Source organism: Musca domestica, unplaced genomic scaffold, assembly GCF_030504385.1.
Source record: "Musca domestica strain aabys unplaced genomic scaffold, Musca_domestica.polishedcontigs.V.1.1 3, whole genome shotgun sequence".
NCBI classification, from domain to species: Eukaryota; Metazoa; Arthropoda; class Insecta; order Diptera; family Muscidae; genus Musca; species Musca domestica.
This window is the reverse complement of record NW_026712299.1, coordinates 17,056,466-17,072,618: the sequence shown is the minus strand read 5'-3', so window position 1 is coordinate 17,072,618 and position 16,153 is coordinate 17,056,466. Positions and strand designations below refer to the sequence as shown.

General features: G+C 34.1%; 1 protein-coding gene across 4 annotated transcripts in view; it reads left to right on the top strand.

Moving 5' to 3' along the window:
- Positions 1–16,153, top strand: part of LOC101895957 (protein eyes shut) — a 345,750-nt gene that overhangs the window by 42,891 nt on the left and 286,706 nt on the right. For all 4 annotated transcript variants that reach the window (XR_009342571.1, XM_059124731.1, XM_059124732.1 and 1 more), the window contains one exon: positions 8,945–8,990. The gene's annotated coding sequence lies outside the window, so the exon portion shown is untranslated. The remainder of the gene's footprint in view (positions 1–8,944; positions 8,991–16,153) is intronic.

Here is a 16,153-nt window from a genome sequence, read left to right as displayed (position 1 = left end):
AAGTGTGCTAAATTTGATCGAAATCGGTTCAGATATAGCTATAGCTCCTATATATATTGTTCATCCGATTTGTTATTTTTGTCCTCCGCAGCCGTAATATGCACTCTGTAACAACAATATTTGGGGAAATATATCAGATACAGCTCAGAAATACATTTGCCAAATTTTATCGAGATCGGTTCAGATTTGGATATAGCACCCATATATAACTTCGTCCGATTTACCTTTTATTGTACACCAGACGCCTAATATTTGCCCAAATGAGATGGAATTTGGCACTTACGACCGAATTGAGTCTAGAAGCTAGTATGCCAAATTTGGTGAAGATCGGTTCAGATATAGCTATAGCTCCCATATATATTGTTCATCCGATTTGTTGTATTTGCTACCCACAGCCGTAATATGCACTCCGTAACAACGATATTAAGGGAAATATATCAAATACAGCTCAGAGATATCTTTGCCAAATTTTATCGAGATCGGTTAAGATTTGGATATAGCTCCCATATATATCTTTGTCTGATTTCAAATTAATTTTGCACCAAATGGGCAATACAGGTCCGAATTTAAAAGATTCGAATGCTTCGGCATATTTAGTCCTTTGAACTTTAAATTACAATTATAATCATAGCGTATGTAATTCAATTTTCCAATAAAATCTTTTAATTTTTATGTGGAACTCTACAAAATTAGCAAAGTGGTGTAGGGTATCATAAAGTTCGGCCCCGCCCGACTTTAGGACTTTCTTTACTGTTTTTTTTTTTAATTAAATATAAATTAAATCGACCGACTGTAGCCATCCGCCCCTTCATTCCTATTTTTTTATAATTTTTAATAAACTTCAAACATTTTAAGACTATATTATTTATTATTATTCCCTCTTGCCCTTACACTCCACTCCTTAGGTTATTAACTAATGGCTATTTATCAAATTTCGACATGAGCCTGATCCTAGACATAAATCAAAACTGAGGTAATTTATCAATTTTATGATTTTCAATTGAAGTACTTCACAACACGATACTTATCAGAGACGACAGGGTGGCAGGGTGAAAGAAGAGGAGGAGAAAAACAACGAGAACTGAAGAAAAATACCATGGCAAGGCAAAAACTCTGCCATCATAAGTAATTGAACTAAAGACGACAATGCCTTGTGACTATAATTCCTACAAGTATACTTGGTTGTTATTTTCTTTCATTTTGCTTTAAAGTAGCAAAAATACTTGACAGACCATTTGTCTGTCTCAAGAAAATACAAAAAAAAAAAAATATAAATACAAAAAAAATGCACAACAAGTTGTTGTAGTATTACAACTGAGACCTTAGAAATTAAATTGAAAATTGGACAAAAATGCAGACGAAAATGAATGAATGAACGGCTGGCTGGTTGGCTCTCTGTTCGGTCGTTTTCTTAATCTCCAATATACAAAAGTTGAAACAAGATATCATATAACTGGAATAGTACTCTATTTAGGTTAGTAATGTTATTTACCAAGCAAGCAAGATGGCAAGCAAAAGTCTCATTGTCGGCATTAGCTCCTTGAAATTTTATATTCCACCCATTACCCAACATCCATGCAGCCACCCACCTTTACAAAAGCAGACTTTTCATTTCACACCCCTTCATTTATGTATGTAGTCGGGTAAGTAGTCGTTAGACCATCATCGTCATCTTTGCTAGACAATCACAAGACGACCATCACCCTGTCTCAAGCCAAAGGCGGGGGAGCTGTCATTTTCTGGTTTCTTTCCTTGGGCACATTTAAACACTGACACTGGAACGTCACCTACCACTACTGCTGCTTCTGCTGCCGCCACCAGCAACTCCTCCCATTCTTTTCATTTGTATAATATTTAAAGAAGTCTTTTGACTTTATTCCATTTTTGTCATCTCTTTTCTTTCCTTTCCAGTTCAGTTTAGATTTTGTTGCTTCACTTTATTTTTTCTTCAACAAAGTATCATGTCTTTGCATAAAAGATTATTCTAAAGAAATTCAACAAAATAAAATGAAGAAAACTAAAGAAGAGGAGAATAAATTTTACTACGAATAGGTAAATATGTGTTTTTTATGAAAATGCCAACAAAAAAGAAGCTACGAAAATAAACATACTTTATGCCTTTCAGCTATGGACAATAAGAGAAATGGAAAGAGAATGGAAATATTTTATTGCAAAGATGGAAAGAATTCAATTTTCTTTTTAAATTGAATATCCTTTATGATATAGATCCAAATTGAATGGGCAATTCAAAACTGATATTTTATTGGGTAAATATTAACTACTAATAGTCGTGATTCGGGACTATAAATGATGAACCATAAAAAGTAGCATAGTTCACAAAAGAAACTAGGTTCAGTTCTGGACGAAACAACTAAAGCAACAATCATTTGAAATTACACGTAAATTATTGTAGGTAAATAGACGCGAGATTGATTAAGTTTTTTAGAAATTTGTATAAAAAGTAAAAAATCTGAGTTTTAATAATTTCATAAACCTCAATGAGACATCCTTTAATTTCGATGCAGATATCTATTGGTGCAAAAATGTTTGGATACTAGAACTTTAGGAGGAAAAATTAAACTTTCCCACAATTTTTTTTTTTTCAGAATTTTATGAAAAATCAATAGATTGTAAAAGTAGACATAAGTGTCAGAAATAACAAACTAAAAGCCTCAATAAATTGTTCAACTGATATATACCCTCATGATTTGACCATATACACTATGTATACCTTATTAGTGGTCGTACAATGTTATATATTGACATTTATGTATTTTATATTTTACGCAATATGAAAGAATTATGATGGGGTAACCTATTGGTTTTATGTGAGATTTAATATATATTTTTTTAAACTTTATTGGGTGAGGTATAACAATTACCGAGTCAATATTATCAATTTTCGTCCCTAACCTACTACTTATATAAATATTACGATAAGTAAACCTCGAATTCTATCGGTTACTCCCTTCCCTAGATATGCGATTTTTAATTGCTTTATTTGCAAAATGTTTCAACTATTGTGGAGGGGGTACTATTTCGCAAGTTCTTCTGTATAAGCAAACATCTTGCAAAGCGCTCAATTTGAAATATCCGGTTATGCGGATCCGTCTCCAAAGAAAAAATACCATCCCATATTTAGGGTACGAATACTTAGCACTGGAAAAAATTAAAAAAAAAAATCCGAAAGTTTTTACTAAACAAGTAAGACTGAGATAAAAAAAACTGCAACAATGTCAAACGCCATAATCTTTTCATTTTTTTAAATTTCATTGAATGAAAGCAAAAAATTGCAGAAATGGCATCAAATTTTAGAATAAGTTTAAATTTGAATTGGTCACCTTAGGCACGAATTATGGCCCTCAAACGGCCAATGAAACTGTCACACGCTGCCCGAATGTTGCTCTGTGGTATTTTGGCCCATTCCCGGCGAAGCACTTGCTTGAGATAATCAACACTTTGATATTTTTTTGTGTCAACCTTGCTTTTCAAAATACTCCAGACACAATAGTCCAACGGATTGGCATCCGGAGATTTTGGTGGCCATTGTGCGCTGGAAATGAAGCGAAGAACCTCATTTTGTAACCATTATTGGGTGGCGCGTGCTGAGTCCTATTGGTATGTCCAAGGACTATGGCCAAAACGTTTGCGTGACCAAGGCTTTAATTCACCCTCCAGAATATTTTCGCTATAATATTCGGCATTTATTCTGATGCCACAGTCGATTAATACGAGCGGTGAGTGACCATTGGCTGTTATGGCGGCCAACACCATCACCATGGCCGGCGCTTGAGTTCTGGTGGCCAACCGAAAGTGCACATTTTCAGCTGACCTCTTTGGCAAGTAAACACGATCAATTTGTTTATTTACAAACTGCTGGACAACGAATGTTTTCTCATCGGAGAAACCCACATTCGGCAGTGCACCACTCTCGGCCAAGCGAATCAACTCTTTAGCTCTTTCGAGTCTATTTTTTTTTTTTTTTTTTTGCGGAGTAACTTTTTGCACGTTTTGCAATTTCAATGGCTTTACCCCGAGCTCATTTTTCAATATTTGCCGAATGGAATATTGCGATATGTTCAGCTCACGAGCCATTTTTCAGCCACTGCGATGCAGGTTTCGATCAAGTCGCTTCTTTACTTTTCGAAACATTTCTGCTGATGTTGCTGTTTTTTTCCGTCCACTTCCTTGACGTCGGACTACGCTACCAGTATCACGGTAACGAGCGTTGGTACGAGACACAAAAGATTTATTCACATTTTAATGCTGGAGTGCTCTAACGATAGCCACTTGTGGGTTTCCAGCCAATTATAAAGAAATCACAATATGACGCTTGAATTCCATCACGAATAACTTCCCATTCTCACCAAAAATGTTTTGTACTCTTGTAAACAATATAGTGAGCTGACACTGTCGGACGAGTGGCTTAGAAATGAGAGCAGTCTGAAGTCGGTTGCAGTTTTTTCATCTCACCCTGTATAGTCGACCCGCCCAACTTTTGTCGCTTCCATACTCCATTTGTTTGTTTGTTATTCCGTTTGTAACACCTCGAAATATATTTTTTATACTCCAGAAAGTATTTAGGGATTTTCCACTGTCTGAATGTCTGTCCGTCTGTGGAAATTCCTCTAGCTTCCGAACGATATGATGTAGGTCGATACAATTTTAAACAGATGTGTGTTAGATTTGCAGAACTTTTGGTACTGAGAATGGGCTATATGGGTCCACGTTTTGGTATAGCCCGACAGGTTTGAGGTATTTTGAATGTTTAAGTCACTATTTTAACTCGAATTTCCTAATTTTCGAATTTCCTAAACTTTCGTATATTCGGCATTGTGATGATTTTATGGACATTATCTACCCGAATTGTTTCAAATATCATATTGTAAGTTCATAATGGGTGCTACAGCCTGTAAACGAAAATTGCCACCATATAAGGGTTCCTCCCTATATTTATGATTTTAGCGACAGTATTCACCGGAATTGTTTCAAGGTTCGTATTTGTATCGTAATGGCCTATGACAAAGATTGCATATACGTGTATAACGGTAATTCCCACTATTCGGTATTTTTATGATTTTAGCAGGATTTTTAAACGGTGTTTTCTTTTTTTGAAATATTGGATATTCTTTCTAAGTGGTGGAGGTTATTTAATGTCCGGCATGGCGTTTTTAACTTGCTTTGACTGTAGTGTTATTACATTTGAATTTTGTTACTTTTTGTTCAATGATGAATTAACATATTCATACAGATGTGAGATCGGAAATATTTATTATAATTCTTTATAATAATAATGTTTTACTTACCTAATTACAATTGATATTACATCGATTTATGTTGCAATGGAGATTGTTATCCGAGCTGAAAGAAAAAATAATTTATTAGTATAAAAGATAATAACAAGTTAATTAGAACAAGTCATCGTCACACTCGATCTAATATTTACAATGCGCAAAATTTGAAGAACATGGGGGAACTATTACTTATTTTATAACAGACATAAATAATAATAATAATAATAATAATAATAATAATAATAATAATAATAATAATAATAATAATAATAATAATAATAATAATAATAATAATAATAATAATAATAATAATAATAATAATAATATAATAATAATAATAAATGTTTACATTTTGTGATACAGCTGAGAGAAGTAGTAGTACCGATATTACCGCACCAGATCTAAATCTGATACAAAAATTTAATCAAATATATTATTAGTTTCGTTATGTTTTTGAAATAATCACGTTAGTTGTTAGTTGGGAAGGTTCCAAAAGGATTGGATCTATATCTCTCACAACCATGCAAGACAATATCCAACTACCAATAATATAAGATTGGTTGAAATATTGCGATAATATTTCAAAAGAAATATATATCCTCTATAACTATAAGGCTGATGGTATAAACATTTTGATGGATATTTTCTTAAGAGCTTGCTGATTTTAAATTAAAATAAAACACATGAAATGACAAAAAATGGTTAATTGGGTGATCATTTCTTGTCGGGCATATAGCCACCACGACTATTTTGTGCAAATGTCATTCTGGAGGTCAAATTTTCGACCACCTTTTCAAAGATTTGAGGGCTAATTTTAGCAATGACACGTTGAATACTGGTTTCCAAAGCGTCAATCGTTGCTGGTGTCCAAGTAAACCAAAGACTCTAGGTATCCCCATCAAACATAACCGAGTGTCAAAGTCATCGGTCCATTTCACCAAATAATGTTCTTTAAATATGTCCATTGCATCGCCCACAGTATGACAAGTGGCAAACAACATTTCGTTAACATCCATATCTTGAAGTTTTGGCAACAAAAATTCATTGATCCTGATTCTTGTTTGTTTTCAAAATACATTTTTACGATTTGGAAGCGTTGCTCTAGAGTTAACCTATTCATGACGATTTGCCAAACAATACCGAGTAGAGACGCCACGTTAAACGGTCAAAACAGCTGTCAGACAACAAAGAAAGTCATAAAAACTAAAATAAATAAAAACCAAGTTAAAAAGTATTATTTTCAGAGTATATTATTCAAATTGTTGACCCTCTATGGAGTACGTTCCGAAGAAATGGGCCAATATTGCCCATTTCATATCTGACCTAAATTAATATGATATAAATATTGCAACATGCCAGATTTGGACTTCTTTCACTTTATATGAGACATGCGATAATTTTGAGAAAATGTTAAAATGTACGTGATGTACCAGATATAGTCGAAAGAAGTGTTCCTTTTTCATACTTCGTCTTGTACAGATAAAAATTTTGGTATTAGCAAAATTACAAGAAATTCGAACATTTATATCCAATTTTATGCAAAATCGTAAATTTAGATAAATTCTATATTCATCTCTGGTTTCTGGTTGAGAGAAATTTTAAAATATAGCAACTTGTAAAGAATCGCTGACTTGTTTCGCAAATTATTACAGATAAAATAATTGAAAATTGTGGAGTTCGCAGTTATGATATATACCACAACAGATCTTGTCTTAGCAAAAATGTTTGTAAGTGTGAAATTTAAAGAGATTTGGAATACTTCGCGTTTTATGAGCGTTTTGTTTTTCAACATTTTGTGGGGAGCTACCAGAAGAAGTGCATCGATATATCCCATCTTGGCAGATGATCTTGTATTTTGTAGAAATAATGGGATATGTGAATTTTGAAGAGAATCGGATGCTAATTTTAGATTTTATAATTATTTTGGTTATTCAAAATCTTGAACTCCAGAAGAAATGGGTACCAGTGTACCAGAAGAATTGGTCGTATCTGTACGATCTTTGTGACATATTTTGTGTTGATAGAAATATTGAGATGTACCAATTTTGAATGAAATCGGATGTTAGTTTTGCGTTTTATGAGATTTTATAATTGTTTTGGTTATTCAAAACTTTAACGCTTTGTGGGAAGGTTCCAGAAGGTCTGGTCCGATCTCTACCATCTTTATAACAGATCTTGAGCTGATTAAAATATGGAGTACGTTCCGAAGAAATGGGCCAATATTGTCCATTTCATATCGGACCTAAATTAATATGATATAAATATTGCGACATGCCAGATTTGGACTTCTTTCACTTTATATGAGACATGCGATAATTTTTAGAAAATGCTAAAATGTACGTGATGTACAAGATATAGTCAACAGAAGTATCCCATTTTCATACTTCGTCTTGTAAAGATAAAACTTTTGGTATTAGCAAAATTACAAGAAAATCGAACATTTTGTTTATATCCCATCTTGGCGATGATCTTGTGTTTTGTAGAAATAATGGGATATGTGAATTTTGAAAAGAATCGGATGCTAATTTTAGATTTTATAATTATTTTGGTTATTCAAAATCTTGAACTTCAGAAGAAATGGGTACCAGGGTACCAGAAGAAATGGTCGGATCTGTACGATCTTTATGACACATTTTGTGTTGATAGAAATATTGAGATGTACCTATTTTGAATGAAATCGGATGTTAATTTCGCGTTTTATGAGATTTTATAATTGTTTTGGTTATTCAAAATTTTAACCCTTTGTGGGAAGGTTCCAGAAGGACTGGTCCGATCTCTACCATCTTTTTAACAGATCTTGAGCTGATGAAAATATTGAAAAATGGAATCGCGTTTTATGAGCTTCATGGATATTCACAATTTTGAGCCTTTATTAGGGATGTACTTCATGGAGTGAACCGATATTGTGCATTTTTGAACCAGACCTAGCGCTAATGCAAATATTATGATTTACAAAGTTGGAACAAAATCGGATTATCCTTTCTCTTTGTGTGCAGTAAATTATTTTTTTGAAAATGTTGACATTTTGTAAAGGAGGTACCAGAAAAAGAGGACCGATATTGCCCTTCTCCGAAATCGATATAAGTTCGGCAATAAAATTACGATGTACCAATTTTGGGTCAATCCATTCGAGAGTTATCATGCTCACTAGTCAGACGGACGGAAGTCTTAAAACGGATTTGGTCCAAAGATACCTGGGATCTAAAATCATTACGTCGATGAGGCACGTTTCGGCCGTATCAAATGGCATATGACTGAGGGTATAAAAAACTCATAAAAACCCCCTGTATATACTATGATCTAAAAAATCAGGACATACCGTTAAATCTTGACGGTAATTAATTGATCCAGTAATTATATGCCAAAAGTTGAAGTCTGCATAAAATTGTCTGTATTTTTCGAAGTAGCACCACCCTCTTATGGTGGATGGTATAACAAGGGTGAATGTGGGAAAGGAAATATTTCTTACCATCACTCAATCAAAAAAAGGCCAGGAATAAATCTTGATTTTTGATTTTATTTTTCTCTGTGGAAAGTTGACCATGTATTACATTCAATATCAAAATATCTGCCACAAATTGAAAATTCATTATTTTTATTATTCTGCTTTCTATGCTTATGGATTAACATTTTCCTTTCTTGTCTTACAGCTGATAAATCGGGACCGATTTGGATGATACTCTTGTATACATAGTGGTAAGTTTCGTTATCATTTAACCCCCTTTAACTCATATTTTAAGGCAAATTATAAACATTGTTTAATATAAGCTCACATTAATTAACCGTAATAAGATAACAATGATTACAACGATTCATAGCCCATAAATTTACAAAATATCTAAACAAATGTCAAAATGAAGCCTATCAATTAATTTATATCTTAAAAGTGGCCTTACATCAGACACACACAACCTCCTTTGTTAATATCTGTAAATGACATCCATATCTCATAATTAGCTCCTTGAAAATCTGCAAAAATGCAGCAACACCAGAACCAACAAACCAAAAATACTTTTGAAAACACATTTATCTAAATTAGAATTTGTGAAAATTCCAAAGCAAAACCCATTCTCATCAGGCTGGACGGTAATGGTCATAACCATAGGAAAAGTTTTAATTAAAATGCAAATTGTTAGTCGTTGTGTGGTGTGTTCTGGATATTTTTGGGGCCAGCGATGAAGAGAACATAGAAAGGCAATGCAGAGGGGCAGAGCAACACAAATAGGAATGAGTTCTGTCTTTCGCTTGCTACAAACATCATTGTCATAGTCATTCATAAAACTATTTGTGAACATTTCTCTGGTCGTCCAGTCAGGCAGACGACCAGCTCAAATGATGATACCAATGAAATGATGATGGTATCTACTGTAAGAGGATATGGCTTCCAGGATGCAATTGCTTCAAATTAGCATCATAAGTGTAAAAACTTACACTCATTTCCATGTCAAAGAGAGAGAGAGAGAGAGGTCAACTGAACACGGCTCATATACGTATATGTGTGTGAGTATGTTTTTGTGCATTGTGTAACTGAATATGTCTGCAGAAGTGTGAAACTATCTGTGTATTGGATACTTTCAGTTTCCGATATGAAACCAACAGCATTAACTTGCCGAATGCCATAACATAACATTAATTAAAATCTGAACAAAAGTGTAAAAGTGAACACAGATCCCAATGACATTAACAAATATATTCACACAAACTTACATTCATATGTGTTTGTGAGAATCCATATAAGCATACAATCTGAAAAGGATGTGTACATATATATTGAGCTAACGTCAGTTGGGCGTACAAGTGAACATTTTGAAATTATTGAAGAAAATTGAATGTTTTATGTATAATTTGTCCCAAATCTGATTGGAGAGATATTGGGATGGCTTATGGGGGTTTATGATTCCTTATGACATAACAATCTGAACCCGGATTGTTAAATAAGTAATTCATTAAAATTTTGACTTTTTTGTATATTACGATTATTCAGAATATGGAATTTTTTGAGGGGCACATAAGTTATCGATGTCTGATTTCTGATCTCAGTCCAAAACAAATACTAAGAAATGTCAATTCAGATGCTTCCTTAGATTTTCATGGAATATTTGACTTTTAGCAAACGTGTCTACTTGCGAATGAGGTATCATATGGGGTGGGCAGACATATTGCATATTTACGCTGGACCCAGTGGAAACCTCAAGTTTCCAACCAATGGGTTACTCCCTTAGCTACTTCGTCAGCGAAAAGCCCAATTTAAAATATTAAAATCGTTCCAGAAGGTCTTCTTAGGCCTTTTATTACAAATTTTGCAGTTAGACAACATTTTTATACCCTCAGCCATATGGCTACATGGAGTATACATATCATTGGATACGGCCAAAATGTGCCTCATCCGCTCAGGACAAATGGAGTCGATCTAGCGATGTCCGTCCGTCCGAAACGATAACTCCCGAACGGAGTATTTTATTATTTGTATTAGTGCTAGGTCAGGTGCAAAAATGGACAATATCGCTCCCCTCCATCAAGTTCCTTAGCCACAAAGGATCAAAATTTTGAATAATTATAACTCTTATAAAATGAGACATAAGAGCCCAATTGTCTTCAAATTTCACACAACACAATAATTTTATTAATCCAAGATCTGGTGTGATGATGGGTAGTATCAGTCCACTCCTTCTGGTACCTTCCCCACAAATTAACATCCGATTACATTCGGACTTGGCACATCTTAATATTTCCATAAACACACAAGCTCTGTTACAAATATGGTAGGGATCGGGCCATTCTTTCTGGTACATCCCCCACAAAGGGTCAATATTTTTAATAACCAAAAGGATCATAAAGCCCTATCCCTCCAACATACAACAATAGTACACATTTTCAAAACCACCTCCATATTGCCAAGCTGCACATGAACAGCGACCCAAACACAGAATTTCAGATTTCAACCACTATCTCTTCACCCAGTAATAAATTCAGTAACATTTAGTACTTTTCGAACAATTATATTACGCATTTGCAAAACAAGCAACAAATCTCAACACTAGATACCAACAGAGACCTAAATGTCAAATTTCAGGATTCCAGCTCTATACATTCACTCAATAACAAATATAGTTCCATTTAGTGCTTTACGAACAATTATAGTACACATTTCCAAAACCGTTCCATATCTCAATTCTACACACCAACAGTTATCTCAATATAAAATCTTACGGTTTCAGCTCTTTTCCTTTACGCAATACCAAATTTAGTACCAATTAGTTCTTTTGGTACAATTATGGTACATATTGTCAAAATCACCACCATATCTCAATTCCGGTTATCAATAGAGACCTCAATAGTATATTTGAGGATTCCAGCCCTATCCCTTCGTACAATATCAATCTGAGTACAATTTAGTAATTTTCGTACAATTGTAGTACACATTTCCGAAACCATCTCTAATACCATATTTCAAATTGAATGCACCTAATACCAAATAGAATACTATTTAGTACCTTTCGCGCACTTGCAGTACATAGTGCCAAAGCAACCTCATTATTACAAACCTACCGTCAACAGGGACCTAATACAAAATTTAAAATTCCAGCCTAAGCAGTTCACCTAATACCAAATTATATCAAATATAGTACTATTTAGTACTTTTGGTGTCTCATTTCCAAAACCACCGTCATATATTAAAAATATTTCACAGTCTCGAATCTTATACCAAATTTTAATTTTTTTAGCACTATCTGTACACTCAATACGGAATTGCACCAAATATAGTACTATTTAGTACTTTCGAGTACTTTTCAAAATCACCTCTTTATCACAAACCTACTACCAACAGGGACCCCAATACAAAAATTTCCAATTCCAGCTTCATCCGTTCATCCAACACCAACTTGTTCCAAATTTAGTACCATTTTGTAAAGATAACACACTTTCTACACATTTTCAAACCCATCTTTAAATATTAAACTCAGTTTTCAATCTTGATTCTCATACCAAATTCCAAGTTTTTAGTTTTATCCTTTCACATAACACCAAATAGTGTCATTTTAGAAGTTTAGTACCATTTTGGAACCTTTCGTTACCTTAAAGTTCGATTTTCCAAAAACCCTTTGGTGCTTCTATCCTCCACTCATTTTAGTACTTTTCGTAAACTTTTAGTTGATTTTAGATGTTCCGTAATTAAGCAAAATAGACTATTTTGGAGTGAAAATCAGCAGGAAGCATTGTAAAGGCTAACAATGCATCCAGGAAAAATACACATACGAACCCGTTTCAATTAACATATTGAGACAAAAATACTAAGAAATGTCAATTCGGATGCTTCCTTAGATTTTCATGGAATATTTGACTTTTTGCAAACGTGTCTACTTGCGAATGAGGTATCATATGGGGTGGGAAGACATATTGCATATTTACGCTGGACCCAGTGGAAACCTCAAGTTTCCAACCAATGGGTTACTCCCTTAGCTACTTCGTCAGCGAAAAGCCCAATTTAAAATATTAAAATCGTTCCAGAAGGTCATCTTAGGCCTTTTATTACAAATTTTGCAGTTAGACAACATTTTTATACCCTCAGCCATATGGCTACATGGAGTATACATATCATTGGATACGGCCAAAATGTGCCTCATCCGTTCAGGACAAATGGAGCCGATCTAGCGATGTCCGTCCGTCCGAAACGATAACTCCCGAACGGAGTATTTTATTATTTGTATTAGTGCTAGGTCAGGTGCAAAAATGGACAATATCGCTCCCCTCCATCAAGTTCCTTAGCCACAAAGGATCAAAATTTTGAATAATTATAACTCTTATAAAATGAGACATAAGAGCCCAATTGTCTTCAAATTTCACACAACACAATAATTTTATTAATCCAAGATCTGGTGTGATGATGGGTAGTATCAGTCCACTCCTTCTGGTACCTTCCCCACAAATTAACATCCGATTCCATTCGGACTTGGCACATCTTAATATTTCCATAAACACACAAGCTCTGTTACAAATATGGTAGGGATCGGGCCATTCTTTCTGGTACATCCCCCACAAAGGGTCAATATTTTTAATAACCAAAAGGATCATAAAGCCCTATCCCTCCAACATACAACAATAGTACACATTTTCAAAACCACCAAGCTGCACATGAACAGCGACCCAAACACATAATTTCAGATTTCAACCACTATCTCTTCACCCAGTAATAAATTCAGTAACATTTAGTACTTTTCGAACAATTATATTACGCATTTGCAAAACAAGCAACAGATCTCAACACTAGATACCAACAGAGACCTAAATGTCAAATTTCAGGATTTCAGCTCTATACATTCACTCAATAGCAAATATAGTTTCATTTAGTGCTTTACGAACAGTTGTGGTACACTTTTCCAAAACCGTTCCATATCCCTATCCTACACACCAACAGTAATCTCAATATAAAATCTTACGGTTTCGGCTCTTTTCCTTTACCCAAAACCAAATTTAGTACCAATTAATTCTTTTGGTACAATTATGGTACACATTGTCAAAAACACCACCATATCTTAATTCCGGATATCAACAGAGACCTCAATAGTACATTAGAGGATTCCAGGCCTATTCCTTCGCCCAATATCAATCTTAGTACAATTTAGTAATTTTCGTACAATTGTAGTACACATTTCCGAAACCATCTCTAATACCATATTTCAAATTGAATGCACCTAATACCAAATAGAATACTATTTAGTACCTTTCGCGCACTTGCAGTACATAGTTCCAAAGCAACCTCATTATTACAAACCTACCGTCAACAGGGACCTAATACAAAATTTAAAATTCCAGTCTCAGCAGTTCACCTAATACCATATTATATCAAATATAGTACTATTTAGTACTTTTGGTGCCTCATTTCCAAAACCACCGTCATATATTAAACATATTTCACAGTCTCGAATCTTATACCAAATTTTAATTTTTTTAGCACTATCTGTACACTCAATACGGAATTGCACCAAATATAGTACTATTTAGTACTTTCGAGTACTTTTCAAAATCACCTCTTTATCACAAACCTACTACCAACAGGGACCCCAATACAAAAATTTCCAATTCCAGCTTCATCCGTTCATCCAACACCAACTTGTTCCAAATTTAGTACCATTTTGTAAAGATAACACACTTTCTACACATTTTCAAACCCATCTTTAAATATTAAACTCAGTTTTCAATCTTGATTCTCATACCAAATTCCAAGTTTTTAGTTTTATCCTTTCACATAACACCAAATAGTGTCATTTTAGAAGTTTAGTACCATTTTGGAACCTTTCGTTACCTTAAAGTTCGATTTTCCAAAAACCCTTTGGTGCATCTATCCTCCACCCCATCTGTGACTCTCATTTCATATTTCAGAATTATAGCTCACTCCGTTTGTTCAATACAAAGTATTAAAAACCAGTAATAAAGTATTAAATGTTTAGTATATTTTAGTACTTTTCGTAAACTTTTAGTTGATTTTAGATGTTCCGTAATTAAGCAAAATAGACAATTTTGGAGTGAAAATCAGCAGGAAGCATTGTAAAGGCTAACGATGCATCCAGGAAAAATCGAAATTTGAGGCGGTCTGGGCAAAGATCGTGCGCTACCGTGAGGTGATATCCATATTATTTAGCCCAACATTAAATACCTGACTTACATGACATGTGGTTTCAACAAGACGGTGCCATATTTCACATTTTCTGGGGTATATATTTGCGGGGCCATATTAAAGCTCGTGTCTATACACATACGAACCCGTTTCAATTGATATATTCAGACAAAAATTAAGCATTTATTGGTAAAATACCAGTCGAAATGTTGAAAAGAGTTTGGACCAATTGAGGCGCATTACCCGTCAATATTTGCATAAAATCAATACAAATAAAGATTTTATGATTGTTAATTTTTTGTTTGTTTTTACTTTTACATAGCTCTTAAAAAAATGACTATTTATATCTCTTTATGAAAAATAACCTGTCTAAACAGATTTCTAGAAAAAAAACAGTCCCAAAATTAACATACCTCACACGCAAAATGAAGAGTCTTTTTTTCACGCTAAGAGAACAGAGAGATGAGTGCAATAAAATTCTATAAATAAAAATGTCAGCTATTTTAAAATTTTAAACTTCTGCTGCATTCCCAGAAGCTGCTGAACAATTAAACACTCTGACACAGTTGCATTTGTTATGTGCATATGTATGTGTGTGGGAATTGTCATTTTAATGTCTCTAATAGTTGCATTTATAAATAGATACACGGTAGATACACACATACACTTAGCAGTGGCAATCTGTTGAGAATTCCAACCACACACTTGTATCTGCATAATGAATGAGATTGGCTTGATTCATTGTCCTGTTTCGATTTGAAACTGATGTGTGAAGGAAAATGAGATTGCGTTTTTGCATAAAATTGTGCTTTGGAATGCGGCAGAGGCACACACATACAAACATATGGTAAAATCTAACGCCCGCATACAGTTGTTAATGCATGGAGACGACAAAGAGTTGCATTTATGTGTTGCCGTATAAAATTGGAAGCTAATTCTAATCTCAAGTTCCTATTCCTGTGCAGACAGCGTTTAAATGGAGTTGGAAAATCGTTTGATACCAAAAATGGAACAAACGTTTATCAACTTATTTTTATACCATCCATCATTATATGGAGGGTAACTCATCGAGGTAATAATTTTAGACCCAACAAAGTATGTTTATAAATGATCAGCATAAAATTCTTAGTCGATGTCTGTCCGAATGTCGTAATCACGCTAACTTCCCAAGGAATGTTTCGTATACCACCACATAACGGTGCCTCCTCATTTTAAGCATTTCGACGACTTGGGAAACATTTTT